Consider the following 20427-nt stretch of genomic DNA (forward strand, 5'->3'; position numbering starts at 1 on the left):
TACCTGAAAAATTGTATGGGAGGGTAACAACTGAAAGGGTGAAGGAATATACAGAGCATCAGACTGGGAAGGAGTAATGTGGTTTCAGAAGTGGTAGAGGCCATGTGGATCAGGTGTTTGCATTAAACAAAGTGCAGGAGAAATACTTAGAAAAACAGATGGATTTGTATGTGGCATTTATGCATTTGGAGAAGGTATATGATAAAGATGATAGAGGTGCTTTGTGGAAGGTATTAATATATGGGGTGGGAGGTAAGCTGCCAGAAGCAGTTTAAAGTTTTCATCAAGGGTGTAAGGCATGTGTATGAAAAGGAAGAGAGGAAAATGATTGGTTCCCATTGCAGGTCAGTCTGCAGCAGGAGTGTGCTGTCACCATGGTTGTTTAATTTATCAACAGATGGGGTGATTAGGGAGGTAATTGCAAGGGTTTTGGAGAGAGGGGCAAGTATGCAGTCTGTTGAGGATGAGAGGGACTGGGAAGCAAGTCAGTTGTTTGCCAATGATAGAGCACAGGTGAGAAACTGCAGAAGTTTGTGACCGAGTCTGGAAAAGTATGTGAAAGAGAAAGTTAAGAGTAAATGTGAACAAAAGCAAGGTTAGTAGATTCAGCAGAGTTGAGGGAAAAGTTAGCTGGGATGTAAGTTTGAATGGAGAATAACTGGAGGAAGTGAAGTGTTTTAGATATCTGGGATTGGACTTGGCAGAGAATGGAACCATGGAAACAGAAGTGAGTTACAGGGTAGAGGAGGTGGTGAAGGTTTCGGGAGTGATGAAGAATGTGTGGAAAAAAAGAACATTATCTCAGAGAGCAAAAATTTGTATGTTTAAATAGCAGTTTCAACAATACTATATGGTTGCAAGATACATGACAATAACTTTCCAAATGCACTTGTGTAAAGAAGAGAGCAAAAATTTGTATGTATAAATAGCAGTTTCAACAATACTATATGGTTGCAAGATACACGACAATAACTTTCCAAATGCACTTGTGTAAAGATCATATCGTCAGGGGAGATACAAGAATGAGATAGAAGACATAGAACAGTTAGTTGATGTACAAGGAAGATATGTAGTTAAGACGTCATTGGTAAACAAACGTTACTAGATGGAGGTGTTCGGTTTGGTTGTGTTTGGGTCTGGCATTATGTCATAAAATCTTTATCATTTGGACGGGAAAGGGAACTGTTCTTAAATTTGCCTACGACAAAGCTATTAAGTTGTATAGACCTTCACTAATACTAATGTTACAATTCTTTGTGTATCTAATATGATTTATTGATATTTCTCACGGTAAAGAAGTTACATTAATAATTGAATTAGCATTACTCTAGTCAATACAATGGTCATAATTCTTAACTCATTAAACAAAGCACTATAATTATGTTGCTTAAGTCTAACATAAATATCCTTGCCACTATGCCCAACAAAATATATTACAGCTTTTATATGGGATTCTGTAAACACAGACAGCAGAATATTCTGGTGAGTTTTTGACTGATATTCTTAATAGTATTGATATTACTGAAGGCTACATTAACATTAAAAGAATTAAGCAACCTGAGAAGTAATGTAAATCTATCACTAAAAGATAGAATTAAAAGATTCTTGGTATGATAGGGAGGTTTGGGATTAACTCTATAAAATGATTTCTTTGCCAACTTAAGGAATCTATCAATGAAAAATCTAGGATACTTTAACTTGGCTCAAATACAATATATCTTCTCAAACTCATCAACATTAAATTCCCTAAGGAACACTGACTGGAATGAAGACAGTTTAACTTTGACATGTTGAGCTGAGTAATAATGAATACAAGAGCAAACATTGGTGGGTATCTGTGTATGTTAAACTTAAACATGTTTTCATTCCTATGAATCATGCAATCTAAAAATGTTAACATACAATTATTTTCCATTTCCACAGTAAATTTGACAAAAGGTACTAAACTGTTAAGTAAAGGGAGAAATGCTTGTAAATTTTCATTTGTTGGCCAAACACAAAGACCATCATCTACATACCTAAATGAAACTGCCTTAGATGGTATGATGTCCCTTAGTAATTTTGTTTGAAAGAATTCCATGTAAAGATTACTTAATACAGGTGAAAAAGGGTTCTCCATCACCATACCAAATTTCTGAGCATAATATTCATCATTTAACTGAAATACACAATCTTTTATACATAATTCTATCAATCCAATAAACACAGAATCTGATATAGGTAAATCAAGATTAACCAAGACATCAACTAAATATTGTAAGAGGTCAAACTGGAACTTTTGTGAACAAGGACGAAACATCAAAACTTACCAGTTTGAAATCAAAATCAAAATGGATATCATTAAACTTGTTAACTAAATCTACATTGTTCATGACATTAGAATACGATATCTTACCTACTACCAGGCTTAATAAAGAAAGTAATCATTTTGATAATTCATATGTGGTTGAGCCCAATGAGCGTACTTAGGTCTTACTGGAAAGTTTGGCTTATGTGCTTTATGTCCATATGTATAAGGCAATGATGGGGACAATGATGAAAATCTTTTGATACAAGGAACATTTCTTTATAACAACTTTAGTTCTTTATGAAAATGAGATTTAAGTGTTTCTACATGATTTCTACTAAGTTTCAATTATATTGTTTCATCACGTAAAAGATCATTCATTTTCGATAAATAAAAAACTTTGTCCATAATCACAACTGTTAGCATTACCTGTTTTATCTACATGTTCATTATCTTTCTTCAAATCATTAATAGCACAGCACTGATAAATCTCTCTGGACATTTTTGGAGCAGCTGGTTTTGACAAAATGGCATAAACTAAAATTTTCACTTCATCCTTAGACAATTTACTGTACTTCTCCAAATTACAGAATGATCTTGTAATAACACAATTAACTTCTTTATGCAAACAAAACTTATGTATAGCCTAGGCACAAATTCTTATGTAAATTTATACCACAGCCCTTCTTTATGCAAACAAAACTTACATTATAGACTGGGAAAAAAAAAAAGAATCCTTGTCAAGTTGTTTATTAGAAAGGTTCACCACAAAGGAAGGGTCTGTGTTCATAGTCAAATCACCATTTTCGATAAGGTGGTCTAACCTAGTTCCATTTCCTTTGAAAACTATTCTGTTCACTTCTTAACCTGTTACAGCAATAGTCCAACATCCAGTTCTATTGTGGGTATAGCCACTTGAAAGACATTTCTACTCTCTTGAAATGCGAAAGGCCTCCTCCATCGAAAATCTTTTTTTAGTTCAATGTGTTTCTTCAAAGTGATGTTTTGAAATTCATCAAATGGTTGACCAGACATCAACAACAACCATTGCGGCAGGATGGATCTCGAAAGCACTTGTTCATCAAGGCATCTCTTTAAGAATTCAAATCGTAACTTCATTTTGTGGGCTTTGATTAACAATTTGGAGTGAGCAGCAATGAAGGGGGAGAGACCAGGCGAGCTTGTAGAAAGTAGTGGAAGAGCTGTGTGGTAACCATGTTGCAAGATGTCACAGAAGACATAGACAGAAGACATAGAACAGTCAGATGATATACAAGGAAGTGAATGCTAAGACCCCATATTGTGGTGTTCGGGTTGGTGGTGTTTGGGTCTGGTATCATGTATGTCATTGAATTTTTATTAAATTGAAAGGAAAGGTAACCTTTTCCAAATTTTGCCTTAAAGAAAGCCATCCAGGTTGTACAGACCTTCATTAATATTAATGTTACAGCTTCTTGTGTATTAATAAGAAAATAGTCAATGATATTTCTCGTGTTAAAGGAATAACAGTTAATAAGCGAATTTGCTGTCTACAAAATTTTTATGACAGCTGTGATGCGAGACCTGAACACCACCATCTGGCAACATTTATCTACAAATGATGTCTTAGCTATTCGCTTCCTTGTACGTTAACTGACTATTCTATGTCTACAATTTCATTTTTGTATCTTCCAATGACATGATCATTACAAGAAAGTGCATTTGAGAAAATATTGTTTCATTTTCCTCATGGTTATCAGCATATATATTTCATTTAATATATTTATTATACTTTGTCGCTGTCTCCCGCATTAGTGAGGTAACACAAGGAAATAGACGAAAGAATGGCCCAACCCACCCATATACACATGCATATACATACATGTCCACACACGCACATGCACATACCTATACATTTCAACGTATACATATATATACACATATATAGACATATACATATATATACATGTATAGAAATCATACTTGCTGCCTTTATTCATTCCTGTCGCCACTTCATCACACATGAAATGACACCCTCTCCCCCCACACGCGTGCAAGGCAGCGCTAAAAAAGACAACAAAAGCCACAATCGTTCACACTTAGCCACTAGCTGTCATGTATAATGCACCAAAACCACAGCTCCCTTTATACATCCAGGCCCCACAAAACTTTCCATGGTTTAACCCAGACGCTTCACATGCCCTGGTTCAACCCACTGACAGTACGTTGACCCTGGTATACCACATTGTTCCAATTCACTCTATTCCTTTCACGCCTTTCACCTTCCTGCATGTTCAGGCCCCGATCGCTCAAAATATTTTTCACTCCATCCTTCCACCTCCAATTTGGTCTCCCACTTCTCGTTCCCTCCACCTCTGGCACATTCTTTTCATGTGACCAAACCATTTCAATACACCCTCTTCTGCTCTCTCAACCACAATCCTATTATTACCACACATCTCTCTTACCCTTTCATTACTTACTCAATCAAACCATATCACACCACATATTGTTCTCAAACATTTCATTTCCAACAAATCCACCCTCCTCCACACAATCCTATCTATAGCCCATGCCTTGAAACAATATAACATTGTTGGAACAACTATTCCTGCAGACATATCCTGTTTTTCTCCATTCAAACTTACCTCCCAATCAATTTGTCCCTCAACCCTACTGAACCAAATAACCTTGCTCTTATTCACATTTACTCTCAGCTTCACTTTACCAAACTGTCACCAACTTCTGCAGTTTCTCACCCAAATCAGCCACCAGTGCTGTATCATCAGCAAACAATAACTCACTCACTTCCCAAGCCCTCTCATCCACAACAGACAGCATACGTGCCCCTCTCTCCAAAACTCTTGCATTCACCTCCCTAACAACCCATCCATAAATAAATTAAACAGCCATGGAGACATCATGCAGCCCTACCACAAACCAACATTCGCTGGGAACCAATTACTTTCCTCTTCCTACTTGTACACATGCCTTACATCCTTGACAAAAACTTTTCACTGCTTCTAGCAACTTACCTCCCATACCATATACTCTTAATACCTTTTTAAAGCATCTCTATCAACTCTTATCATATGCCTTCTCCAGATCCATAAATGCTACATATAAATACATCTGTATTTTCTAAGTACTTCTCACATACATTCTTCAAAGCAAACACCTGATCTACCCATCCTCTACCACTCCTGAAACCACACTGCTCTTCCCTAATCTGATGCTCTGTAAATGCCTTTACCCTCTAAATCAATACCCTCCCATATAATTTCCCAGGAATACTCAACAACATATACCTCTGTAATTTAAACACTCATCTTCATCCCCTTTACCTTTGTACAATGGTACTATGCATGCATTCCGCCAATCCTTAGGCACTTCACCATGAACCATACATACATTGAATATCCTTACCAACCAGTCAACAACACAGTCACCCCCTTTTTTTTAATAAATTCCTCTGCAATACCAACCAAATCCGCTAATATATATAAAAATATATATATTATTTATTATACTCATTCGCTGTCTCCCATGTTAGCAAGGTAGCAAAAGAAAACAGACGAAAGAATGGCCCAACACACCCACATACACATGTATATACATAAACACCCACACACGCACATATACATACCTATACATTTCAACGTATACATACATATAAATACACAGACATTTACATATATACGCATGTACATATTCATACTTGCTGCCTTCATCCTTTCATTTCGCCACCCTGCCACACATGAAACTGCATCCCCACCCCACCTCCCATGAGGTAATACTAGGAATAGACAAAAAAGGCCACATTCATTCAACACTCAATCTCTAGCTGTCATGTGTAATGCACTGAAACCGCATCTCCCTTTCCACATCCAGGCCCCACAGACCTTTCCATAGTTTATCCCAGACTCTTCACATGCCCTGATTCAATCCATTGACAGCACGTCCACCCCAGTATACCATATTGTTCCAATTCGCTTGCATGCCTTTTACCCTCCTATACGTTCAAGTACCGATCGCTCAAAATCTTTTTCACTCCATCCCCAATCTGGTCTCCCGCTTCTCCTTCTTCCCTCTATCTCTGACACATATATCCTATTTGTTAATCTTTCCTCATTCATTCTCTCCATGCGACCAAACCATTTCAACACACACTCTTCTACTCCCTCAACCACACTTTTTATTACCACACATCTCTCTTACCCTTTCATTACTTACTCAATCAAACCACTTCACACCACATATTGTCCTCAAACATTTCATTTCCAACACATCCACTCTCCTCTGCACAATCCTATAAACAGCCCATGCCTCGCAACCATATAACATTGCTGGAACCATTATTCCTTCAGACATACCCATATTTGCTCTCAGAGATAACATTCTCACCTTCCACACATTCTTCAATGCTCCCAGAACCTTCAACCCCTCCCCCACCCTGTGACTCACTTCTGCTTTCATGGTCCCATCCGCTGCTAAGTCCACTCCTAGATATCTAAAACTCTTCACTTTCTCCAGTTTTTCTCCATTCAAACTTACCTCCCAATTAACTTGTCCCTCAACCCTACTGAACCTAACAACCTTTCTCTTATTCACATTTACTCTCAGCTTTCTTCTTTCAAACACTCTACCAAACTCAGTCACCAGCTTCTGCAGTTTCTCACCCGAATCAGCCACCAGCACTGTAACATCAGCCAACAATTGACTCACTTCCCAAGCACTTTCATCCACAACAGACTGCATATTTGCCCCTCTCTCCAAAACTTGCATTCACCTCCCTAATCACCCAATCCATAAGCAAATTAACCAACCATGGAGACATCATGCACCCCTGCCGACATTTAAATGGGAACCAATCACTTTCCTCTCTCCCTACTCGTACATATGCCTTACATCCTTGGTAAAAACTTTTCACTACTTCTAGCAACTTACCTCCCACATCAAATACTCTTAAAACCTTCCACAAAGCATCATATGCCTTCTCTGGATCCATAAATGCTACACACAAATCCATCTGTTTTTCTAAGTATTTCTCTCGTACATTCTACAAAGCAAACACCTGATCCACACATCCTCTACCACTTCTGAAACCACACTGCTCTTCCCCAGTCTGATGCTCTGTACATGCCTTTACCCTCTCAATCAATACCCTCCCATATAATTTCCCAGGAATGCTCAACAAACTTATGCCTCAGTAATTTAAACACTCACCTTTATCCCCTTTGCCTTTGTATAATGGCATTATGTATGCATTCTGCCAATCCTCAGTCACTTCACCATGATCCATACATACAATGAATATCCTTACCAACCAATCAACAACACAGTCACCCTCTTTATTAATAAATTCCACTGCAATACCATTTAAACCAGCTGCCTTGCCGGCTTTCATCTTCCGCAAAGCTTTCACTACCTCTTCTCTATTTATCAAACCATTCTCCCAGACCCTCTCACTTCGCACATCATCTCGACCAAAATACCCTATATCTGCCACTCTATCATCAAGCACATTCAACAAACCTTCAGAATACTCACTCCATCTCCTCAGTTCATCACTACTTGTTATTACCTCCCCATTAGCCGCCTTCACAGATGTTCCCATTTGTTCTCTTGTCTTTACACACTATTTACCTCCTTCCAAAACATCTTTTTATTCAACTTAAAATTCTATGTGAGTAGGAGAGGTGGTCAAAGGGCACTATTGGATTACGTGTTAATTGATAGGTATGTAAAAGAGACTTTTGGATGTTAATGTGCTGAGAGTGGCAGCTGCAGGGATGTCTGATCACTATCTTGTGAAGACGAAGGTAAAGATTTATAGAGGTTTCCAAAAAAGAAGAGAGAATGCTGGTGAGAAGAGAGTGGTGAGAGTAAGTGAGCTTGGAAAGGAGACTTGTGTGAGGAAGTATCAGGCAAAAGGTGAGAGCAAATGGCGTAAGGGGAGTGGGTGAGGAATGGGATGTATTTAGGGAAGCAGTGTTGGCTTGTGCAATAGATGCATGTGGCATGAGAAAGGTGGGAGGTGGGCAGCTTAGAAAGGATAGTGAGTGGTTGGATGAATAAGGTTGTTAGTGAAAGAGAAAAGAGAGATGTTTGGATGATACTTGCAGGGAAGTAGGGTAAATGACAGGGAGATGTATGAAAACAAGCATCAGGAGGTCAAGAGATAGATGTAAAGGTTGAAAAAGAGAGCAAATGAGAGTTTGGGTGAGAGAGTATCATTAAATCTTAGGGATGATAAAAAGATATTTGGAAGGAGACAAATAATATGTGTTTCACAAAGAGAACATCGGTGAAGGGGGCAAGTGGGGAGGTAATAACAGGCAGTGATAAAGTGAGCATTTTGAAGGTTTGTGAATGTTTGAACATAGAGTGGCAGATATATGGTGTTTTGGTCGGGGTGGCATGCAAAGTGAGTGGGCCAGGGAGAATGGTTTGGTAAAGCGAGAAGAGGTTGTGAAAGCTTTGTGAAAGATGAAATCTGGCAAGGCAGTGGGTTTGGATGGTACTGCAATGGATTTTATAAAAAAAGGGGTGACTGTGTTGTTGACTGGTTGGAAAGGATATTCAGTGTATGTATGGATCATGGTGAAGTCTCTGAGGAATGGCAGAAAGCATGCATAGTACCATTGTTCTACAGACATAAGTGTGTTGAGTATTCCTGGGAAATTATATGGGAGGGTATTGATTAAGAGGGTGAAGGCATGTACAGAGCATCAGATTGGGTAAATGTAAGAGTTTTGGAGAGAGAGGTGAGTATGCAGGCTGTTGGGGATGAGAGGGCCTTAGAAAAGTCAGTTGTTATTTGCCAACAATATAGTTCCGGTGGTTGATTCATGCGAGAAACTGCAGGAGTTGGTGACTGAGTTTGGAAATGTGTGTGAAAGGAGAAAGTTGACAGTAGACGTGAATAAGAGCAAGGATATTAATTCGGTAGGGTTGAGGGGCAAGTTAATTGGGATGTAGGCTTCAATGGAAAAAATTGGAGAAAATGAGGTGTTTTAGATATCTGGGAGTGGACTTAGCAGCAAATGAAACTATGTAAGCAGAAGTGAGTCACAGGGTGGGGAAGGGGGCAAAGGTTCTGGGAGCAATGAAGAATGCGCAGAAGGAGAGAATGTTGATTGGAGCAGAAATGGGTATGTTTGAAGGAATAGCATTTCCAACAATGTCATATGGTTGTAAGGCATGGGTTGTACAATGGAGGGTGGATGTGTTGGAAATTAAATATTTGAGGACAATATGTGGAGTGAGGTGGTTTGATTGAGTATGTACTGAAAGGGTAAGAAAAGTGGAAATAAACAGTATAGTTGAGAGAGCAGAAGAGTGTGTGTTGAAATGGTTTGGACATATGGAGAGAATGAGTGAGGAAAGATTGTGTCTGAGGTGGAGGGAACAAGGAAAAGCAAGAGACCAAACTGGAGGTGGAAATATGGTGTGAACAAGATTTTGAGCGATCAGGGCCTGAACATACAAGAGGGTGAGAGTCATGCAAGGAACAGAGTGAATTGGAACAATGTGGTATACAAGCATCGACATGCTGTCAATGGACTGAACCAGGGCATATGAAGTGTCTGTGATAAACCATGGAAAGATTTGTGGGGCCTGGATGTGGATAGGGAGCTGTGGTTTTGGTACATCACACATCAGCTAGAAACTGAGTGTACATGAATGTGGCCTTTTTTGCCTGTTTTCCTGGTGCTACCTTGCTGAAGTAGAGGATAGCGAAGCTGTTTCCTGTGGGTCAGGGTAGCGACAGAAATGGATGATGGCAAGCAAGTATGAATGGGTGCATGTGTATATATGTGTATGTCTGTGCATACATGTATATGTTGTTAGGTACATGTATGTATGTATGTGTATATGGTGTGAGGTGGTTTGATTAAGTAATGAAAGTGTAAGAGAGACATGTGGAAATAAAAAGAGTAAGGTTGAGAGAACAGAATAGGGTGTGTTGAAATGGTCTGAGAGCACCAGGAGACAGACGAAGAATGGTCCATCCACTCATTAACGTATGATACACTCATTGAATGTCTTGGACAATCACTTGTTTAAAAAATGGTGTCCTAGCTACATCTCTTCATTGTGTATCAAATGACTTATATTTCTTTCTTGTATCTCCCCAGGTGATGTGATCATTACACAAAACTGCACTTGGGAAATTATAGAGTTTTATTTTCCCCGTGGATTTAAAGGAATATGTGTGTGTGTGTGTGTGTGTGTGTGTGTGTGTGTGTGTGTGTGTGTGTGTGTGTGTGTGTGTGTATGTATGTATGTATGGAACCATACATACCATGGAAGCAGAAGTGGGGGAGGGGGCGAAAATCCTGAGAGCCTTGAAGAATGTTTGGAAGTCGAGAACATTATCTCGGAAAGCAAAAATGGGTATGTTTGAAGGAATAGTGGTTCCAACAATGTTGTATGGTTGCGAGGCGTGGGCTATGGATAGAGTTGTGTGCAGGAGGGTGGATGTGCTGGAAATGAGATGTTTGAGGACAATGTGTGGTGTGAGGTGGTTTGATCGAGTAAGTAATGTAAGGGTAAGAGAGATGTGTGGAAATAAAAAGAGCGTGGTTGAGAAAGCAGAAGAGGGTGTTTTGAAATGGTTTGGGCACATGGAGAGAATGAGTGAGGAAAGATTGACCAAGAGGATATATGTGTCGGAGGTGGAGGGAACGAGGAGAAGTGGGAGACCAAATTGGAGGTGGAAAGATGGAGTGAAAAAGATTTTGAGTGATCGGGGCCTGAACATGCAGGAGGGTGAAAGGCGGGCAAGGAATAGAGTGAATTGGATCGATGTGGTATACCGGGGGTGACGTGCTGTCAGTGGATTAAATCAGGGCATGTGAAGCGTCTGGGGTAATCCATGGAAAGTTGTGTGGGGCCTGGATGTGGAAAGGGAGCTGTGGTTTCGGGCATTATTGCATGACAGCTAGAGACTGAGTGTGAACGAATGGGGCCTTTGTTGTCTTTTCCTAGCGCTACCTCGCACACATGAGGGGGGAGGGGGATGGTATTCCATGTGCGGCGAGGTGGCGATGGGAATGAATAAAGGCAGACAGTTTGAATTGTGTGCATGGGTATATATGTATGTGTCTGTGTGTGTACATATATGTGTACATTGAGATGTATAGGTATGTATATTTGCATGTGTGGACGTGTATGTATATACATGTGTATGGGGGTGGGTTGGGCCATTTCTTTCGTCTGTTTCCTTGCGCTACCTCGCAAACGCAGGAGACAACGACAAAGCAAAATAATAAAATAAATAAATATATATATACATATATATATATATATATATATATATATATATATATATATATATATATATATATATATATATATATATATATTACACTTTGTCGTTGTCTCCCTCGTTAGCGAGGTAGCGCAAGCAAACAGATGAAAGAATGGCCCAACCCCCCCACATACATATGTATATACATAAATGCCCACACACCCATATATACATTACTATACATTTCAATGTATAAATACATATACATACACACATATATATATATATATATATATATATATATATATATATATATATATATATATATATAAATATATAAATATATATATATATATATATATATATATATATACATATATATATATATATATATATATATATATATATATATATATATATATATATATATATTATCCCTGGGGATAGGGGATTAAGAGTACTTCCCACGTATTCCCTTCGTGTCGTAGAAGGCGACTAAAAGGGGAGGGAGCAGGGGGCTGGAAATCCTCCCCTCTCGTTTTTTTTTTTAATTTTCCAAAAGAAGGAACAGAGAATTGGGCCAGGTGAGGGTATTCCCTCAAAGGCCCAGTCCTCTGTTCTTAACGCTACCTTGCTAATGCGGGAAATGGCGAATAGTTTGAAAGAAAGAAAAATATATATATATATATATATATATATATATATATATATAGGGGAGAAAGAATACTTCCCACGTATTCCCTGCGTGTCGTAGAAGGCGACTAAAAGGGAAGGGAGCGGGAGGCTGGAAATCCTCCCCTCTCGTTTTTTTTTTTTTTTTTTCTCCCAAAAGAAGGAACAGAGAAGAGGGCCAGGTGAGGATATTCCCTCAAAGACCCAGTCCTCTGTTCTTAACGCTACCTCGCTATCGCAGGAAATGGCAAATAGTATGAAAGAAAGAAAGATATATATATATATATATATATATATATATATATATATATATATATATATATATATATATACATGTACATATTCATACATGCTGCCTTCATCCATTCCGGCCGCCATACATGAAATGGCATCTCCCTCCCCCTGCATGCGCACGAAGTAGTGCTAGGAAAAACAACAAACATCACATTCGTTCACACTCAGTCTCTAGCTGTCATGTGTAATGCATCGAAACCACTGCTCTCTTTCCACATCCAGGCCCTACAAAACTTTCCATGGTATACCCCAGATGCTTCACATGACCTGGTTCAATCCATTGACAGCACGTCGACCATGGTATACTACATCGTTCCAATTCACCCTATTCCTTGCATAGCATTCAGTCTCCTGTATGTTCAAGCCCCATTTGCTCAAAATCTTTTTCACTCCATCCTTCCACCTCCAATTTGGTCTCCCACTTCTCCCTGTTCCCTCCACCTCTGACACATATATCCTCTTTGTCAATCTTTCCTCATTCATTCTCTCCATGAGACCATACCATTTCAATACACCCTCTTCTGCTCTCTCAACTACACTCTTTTTATTACCACATGACTCTTACCCTTTCATTACTTACTCAATCAAACCACCTCATGCTACATATTGTCCTCAAACATTTCATTTCCAACACATCCACCCTCCTCCGCACAAACCTATCTATAGCCCATGCCTCACAACCCTATTACAATGCTGGAAACACTATTCCTTCAAACATACCCACTTTTGCTCTCCGGGATAACGTTTTTGCCTTCCACACATTCTTCAATGCTCCCAGAACTTTCACCCCCTGCCCTACTGTGACTCACTTCTGCTTCCATTGTTCCTTCCACTGTTAAACCAACTCCCAGATATCTAAACCACTTCACATCCTCCAGTTTTTCTCCACTCAAACTCATCTCAAAATTTCCTTGTCCCTTAACCCTACCTTGCTCTTATTCACACTTACTCTCAACTTTCTTCTTTCACACGGTTTAACAAACTCAGTCACCAACTTCTGCAGTTTCTCACCTGAATTAGCCACCAGCCCTGTATCATCAGCGAACAACAACTGACTCACTTCCTGAGCCCTCTCATCCACAACGGACTGCATACTTGCCCCTCTCTCCAAAACCCTTGCATTCACCTCCCTAACAGCCCCATCCCTAAACAAATTAAACCATATATATATATATATATATATATATATATATATATATATATATATATATATATAAATATATAAATATGTGTGATGTCTCCATGGTTGTTTAATTTGTTTATGGATGGGGTAGTTAGGGAGGTGAATGCAAGAGTTTTGGAAAGAGGGGCAAGTATGAAGTCTGTTGTGGATGAGAGAGATTGGGAAGTGAGTCAGTTGTTGTTTGCTGATGATACAGCGCTGGTGGCTGATTCATGTGAGAAACTGCAGAAGCTGGTGACTGAGTTTAGTAAAGTGTGTGAAAGAAGAAAGGTAAGAGTAAATGTGAATAAGAGCAAGGTTATTAGGTACAGTAGGGTTGAGGGTCAAGTCAATTGGGAGGTAAACTAGTTTGAATGGAGAAAAACTGGAGGAAGTAAAGTGTTTTAGATATCTGGGAGTGGATCTGGCAGCGGATGGAACCTTGGAAGAGGAAGTGACTCATAGGGTGGGGGAGGGGGCGAAAATCCTGGGAGCCTTGAAGAATGTGTGGAAGTCGAGAACATTATCTCGGAAAGCAAAAATGGGTATGTTTGAAGGAATAGTGGTTCCAACAATGTTGTATGGTTGCGAGGCGTGGGCTATGGATAGAGTTGTGCGCAGGAGGGTGGAGGTGCTGGAAATGAGATGTTTGAGGACAATGTGTGGTGTGAGGTGGTTTGATCGAGTAAGTAATGTAAGGGTAAGAGAGATGTGTGGAAATAAAAAGAGCGTGGTTGAGAGAGCAGAAGAGGGTGTTTTGAAATGGTTTGGGCACATGGAGAGAATGAGTGAGGAAAGATTGACAAAGAGGATATATGTGTCGGAGGTGGAGGGAACGAGGAGAAGTGGGAGACCAAATTGGAGGTGGAAAGATGGAGTGAAAAAGATTTTGAGTGATCGGGGCCTGAACATGCAGGAGGGTGAAAGGCAGGCAAGGAATAGAGTGAATTGGATCGATGTGGTATACCGGGGTTGACGTGCTGTCAGTGGATTGAATCAGGGCATGTGAAGCGTCTGGGGTAAACCATGGAAAGTTGTGTGGGGCCTGGATGTGGAAAGGGAGCTGTGGTTTCGAGCATTATTGCATGACAGCTAGAGACTGAGTGTGAACGAATGGGGCCTTTGTTGTCTTTTCCTAGCGCTACCTCGCACACATGAGGGGGAAGGGGGATGGTATTCCATGTGTGGCGAGGTGGCGATGGGAATGAATAAAGTCAGACAGTGTGAACTGTGTGCATGGGTATATATGTATGTGTCTGTGCGTGTATATATATGTGTACACTGAGATGTATAGGTATGTATGTATGTTTGCGTGTGTGGACGTGAATGTATATACATGTGCATGGGGGTGGGTTGGGCCATTTCTTTCTTCTGTTTCCTTGTGCTACCTCGCAAATGCGGGAGACAGTGACAAAGCAAAATAAATATATATATATATTTTTTTTTCAAACTATTTGCCTTTTCCCGCGTTAGCGAGGTAGCGTTAAGAACAGAGGACTGGGCCTTTGAGGGAATATCCTCACCTGGGCCCCTTCTCTGTTCCTTCTTTTGGAAAATTAAAAGAAAAAAAAAAATGAGAGGGGAGGATTTCCAGCCCCCCGCTCCCTCCCCTTTTAGTCACCTTCTACGACACGCAGGGAACACGTGGGAAGTATTCTTTCTCCCCTATCCCCAGGGATAATATATATATATATATATATATATGGCAGCGGATGGAACCATGGAAGCGGAAGTGGATCATAGGGTGGGGTAGGGGGCGAAAATTCTGGGAGCCTTGAAGAATGTGTGGAAGTCGAGAACATTATCTCGGAAAGCAAAAATGGGTATGTTTGAAGGAATAGTGGTTCCAACAATGTTGTATGGTTGCGAGGCGTGGGCTATGGATAGAGTTGTGCGCAGGAGGATGGATGTGCTGGAAATGAGATGTCTGAGGACAATGTGTAGTGTGAGGTGGTTTGATCGAGTAAGTAACGTAAGGGTAAGAGAGATGTGTGGAAATAAAAAGAGCGTGGTTGAGAGAGCAGAAGAGGGTGTTTTGAAATGGTTTGGTCACATGGAGAGAATGAGTGAGGAAAGATTGACAAAGAGGATATATGTGTCGGAGGTGGAGGGAACGAGGAGAAGAGGGAGACCAAATTGGAGGTGGAAAGATGGAGTGAAAAAGATTTTGTGTGATCGGGGCCTGAACATGCAGGAGGGTGAAAGGAGGGCAAAGAATAGAGTGAATTGGATCGATGTGGTATACCGGGGTTGACGTGCTGTCAGTGGATTGAATCAAGGCATGTGTATGGGGGTGGGTTGGGACATTTGTTTCGTCTGTTTCCTTGCGCTACCTCGCAAACGCGGGAGACAAAAAAAAAAAAAAAAAAAAAAAAAAAAAATATATATATATATATATATATATATATATATATATATATATATATATATATATATATATATATATATTTTTTTTCCTTTGCCCCGCCGCTGCCCCCCGCGCTCGCGAGGCAGCGCAAGGAAACAGACGAAAGAAACGGCCCAACCCACCCCACACACATGCACACACACACGTCCACACACGCAAACATACACACCTACACAGCTTTCCATGGTTTACCCCAGACGCTTCACATGCCCTGATTCAATCCACTGACAGCACGTCAACCCCGGTATACCACATCGATCCAATTCACTTTATTCCTTGCATGCCTTTCACCCTCCTGCATGTTCAGGCCCCGATCACACAAAATCTTTTTCACTCCATCTTTCCACCTCCAATTTGGTCTCCCACTTCTCGTTCCCTCCACCTCCGACACATATATCCTCTTGGTCAATCTTTCCTCACTCATTCTCTCCATGTGCCCAAACCATTTCAAAACACCCTCTTCTGCTCTCTCAACCACGCTCTTTTTATTACCCTTACGTTACTTATTCGATCAAACCACCTCACACCACACACTGTCCTCAAGCATCTCATTTCCAGCACATCCATCCTCCTGCGCACAACTCTATCCATAGCCCACACCTCGCAACCATACAACATTGTTGGAACCACTATTCCTTCAAACATACCCATTTTTGCTTTCCGAGATAATGTTCTCGACTTCCACACATTTTTCAAGGCTCCCAGAAGTTTCGCCCCCTCCCCCACCCTATGATCCACTTCCGCTTCCATGGTTCCATCCGCTGCCAGATCCACTCCCAGTTATTTAAAACACTTTACTTCCTCCAGTTTTTCTCCATTCAAACTTACCTCCCAATTGACTTAACCCTCAACCCTACTGTACCTAATAACCTTGCTCTTATTCACATTTACTCTTAACTTTCTTCTTTCACACACTTTACCAAACTCAGTCACCAGTTTCTGCAGTTTCTCACATGAATCAGCCACCAGTGCTGTATCATCAACGAACAACAACTGACTCACTTCCCAATCTCTCTCATCCCCAACAGACTTCATACTTGCCCCTCTTTCCAAAACTCTTGCATTCACCTCCCTAATAACCCCATCCATAAACAAATTAAACAACCATGGAGACATCACACACCCCTGCCGCAAACCTACATTCACTGAGAACCAATCATTTTCCTCTCTTCCTACACGTACACATGCCTTACATCCTCGATAAAAACTTTTCACTGCTTCTAACAACTTGCCTCCCACACCATATATATATATATATATATATATATATATATATATATATATTTCATACTTTGTCGCTGTCTCCCGCGATAGTGAGGTAGCGCAAGGAAACAGTCGAAAGAATGGCCCAACCCACCCACATATACATGTATATACATACACGTCCACACACGCACATATACATACCTATAAATTTCATTGTATACATATATATACATACACATATGTACACATGTACATAATTCATACTTGCCGCCTTTATTCATTCCTGTCACCACCTTGCCACACATGAAATGACAACCCCCTCCCCCCACACAAGGCAGTGCTAGAAAAAGACACCAATGTCCACATTCGTTCACACTCAGTCTCTAGCTGTCATGTATAATGTACCAAAACTACAGCTCTCTTTCCACATCCAGGCCCCACAAAACTTCCCATGGTGTACCCCAGATGCTTCACATGCTCTGGTTCAATCCATTGACAGTATGTCGACCCCGGTACACCACATCATTCCAATTCACTCTATTCCTTGCATGCCTTTCACCCTCCTGCATGTTCAGGCCCCGATCACTCAAAATCTTTTTCACTCCATCCTTCCACCTCCAATTTGGTCTCCCACTTCTCTTTCCCTCCACCTCTGACACATATATCCTCTTTGTCAATCTTTCCTCACTCATTCTCTCCATGTGACAAAAACATTTCAATACACCCTCTTCTGCTCTCTCAACCACACTCTTTTTATTACCACACATCTCTCTTACCCTTTCATTACTTACTCTATCAAACCACCTCACACCACATATTGTCCTCAAACATCTCATTTCCAACACATCCACCCTCCTCCACACAACCCTATCTATAGCCCATGCCTTGCAACCATATAACATTGCTGGAACCGCTATTCTTTCAAACACACCCATTTTTGCTTTCTGAAATAATGTTCTCACCTTCCACACATTTGTCAATACTCCCAGAACCTTTGCCCCCTCTCCCACCTTGTGACTCACTTCTGCTTCCATGGTACCATCCGCTGCCAAATCCACTCCCAGATATCTAAGACACTTCACTTCCTCCAGTTTTTCTCCATTCAAACTTACCTCCCAATTGATTTGTCCCTCAACCCTACCATACCTAATAACCTTGCTCTTATTCACATTTACTCTCTACTTTCTTCTTTCACACACTTTACCAAACTAAGTCACCAGCTTCTGCAATTTCTCACCCGAATCAGCCACCAGTGCTGTATCATCAGCGAACAACAACTGATTCACTTCCCAAGCCCTCTCATCCACAACAGAATGCACACTTGCCCCTCTCTCCAAAACTCTTGCATTCACCTCCCTAACAACCCCATCCATAAACAAATTAAACCATATATATATATATATATATATATATATATATATATATATATATATATATAAATATATAAATATGTGTGATGTCTCCATGGTTGTTTAATTTGTTTATGGATGGGTAGTTAGGGAGGTGAATGCAAGAGTTTTGGAAAGAGGGGCAAGTATGAAGTCTGTTGTGGATGAGAGAGATTGGGAAGTGAGTCAGTTGTTGTTTGCTGATGATACAGCGCTGGTGGCTGATTCATGTGAGAAACTGCAGAAGCTGGTGACTGAGTTTAGTAAAGTGTGTGAAAGAAGAAAGGTAAGAGTAAATGTGAATAAGAGCAAGGTTATTAGGTACAGTAGGGTTGAGGGTCAAGTCAATTGGGAGGTAAACTAGTTTGAATGGAGAAAAACTGGAGGAAGTAAAGTGTTTTAGATATCTGGGAGTGGATCTGGCAGCGGATGGAACCTTGGAAGAGGAAGTGACTCATAGGGTGGGGGAGGGGGCGAAAATCCTGGGAGCCTTGAAGAATGTGTGGAAGTCGAGAACATTATCTCGGAAAGCAAAAATGGGTATGTTTGAAGGAATAGTGGTTCCAACAATGTTGTATGGTTGCGAGGCGTGGGCTATGGATAGAGTTGTGCGCAGGAGGGTGGAGGTGCTGGAAATGAGATGTTTGAGGACAATGTGTGGTGTGAGGTGGTTTGATCGAGTAAGTAATGTAAGGGTAAGAGAGATGTGTGGAAATAAAAAGAGCGTGGTTGAGAGAGCAGAAGAGGGTGTTTTGAAATGGTTTGGGCACATGGAGAGAATGAGTGAGGAAAGATTGACAAAGAGGATATATGTGTCGGAGGTGGAGGGAACGAGGAGAAGTGGGAGACCAAATTGGAGGTGGAAAGATGGAGTGAAAAAGATTTTGAGTGATCGGGGCCTGAACATGCAGGAGGGTGAAAGGCAGGCAAGGAATAGAGTGAATTGGATCGATGTGGTATACCGGGGTTGACGTGCTGTCAGTGGATTGAATCAGGGCATGTGAAGCGTCTGGGGTAAACCATGGAAAGTTGTGTGGGGCCTGGATGTGGAAAGGGAGCTGTGGTTTCGAGCATTATTGCATGACAGCTAGAGACTGAGTGTGAACGAATGGGGCCTTTGTTGTCTTTTCCTAGCGCTACCTCGCACACATGAGGGGGAAGGGGGATGGTATTCCATGTGTGGCGAGGTGGCGATGGGAATGAATAAAGTCAGACAGTGTGAACTGTGTGCATGGGTATATATGTATGTGTCTGTGCGTGTATATATATGTGTACACTGAGATGTATAGGTATGTATGTATGTTTGCGTGTGTGGACGTGAATGTATATACATGTGCATGGGGGTGGGTTGGGCCATTTCTTTCTTCTGTTTCCTTGTGCTACCTCGCAAATGCGGGAGACAGTGACAAAGCAAAATAAATATATATATATATTTTTTTTTCAAACTATTTGCCTTTTCCCGCGTTAGCGAGGTAGCGTTAAGAACAGAGGACTGGGCCTTTGAGGGAATATCCTCACCTGGGCCCCTTCTCTGTTCCTTCTTTTGGAAAATTAAAAGAAAAAAAAAAATGAGAGGGGAGGATTTCCAGCCCCCCGCTCCCTCCCCTTTTAGTCACCTTCTACGACACGCAGGGAACACGTGGGAAGTATTCTTTCTCCCCTATCCCCAGGGATAATATATATATATATATATATATATGGCAGCGGATGGAACCATGGAAGCGGAAGTGGATCATAGGGTGGGGTAGGGGGCGAAAATTCTGGGAGCCTTGAAGA

At 40.7% G+C, this 20427-nt stretch overlaps 1 protein-coding gene across 1 annotated transcript in view; it reads right to left on the reverse strand.

Annotated features, from left to right (window-relative positions):
- LOC139749447 (pseudouridylate synthase RPUSD2-like) overlaps positions 1-20427 on the reverse strand; it is a 623283-nt gene that overhangs the window by 139897 nt on the left and 462959 nt on the right. The gene's annotated exons all lie outside the window — the stretch shown is intronic.

This window comes from Panulirus ornatus, chromosome 7, assembly GCF_036320965.1.
Source record: "Panulirus ornatus isolate Po-2019 chromosome 7, ASM3632096v1, whole genome shotgun sequence".
Lineage (NCBI taxonomy): Eukaryota > Metazoa > Arthropoda > Malacostraca > Decapoda > Palinuridae > Panulirus > Panulirus ornatus.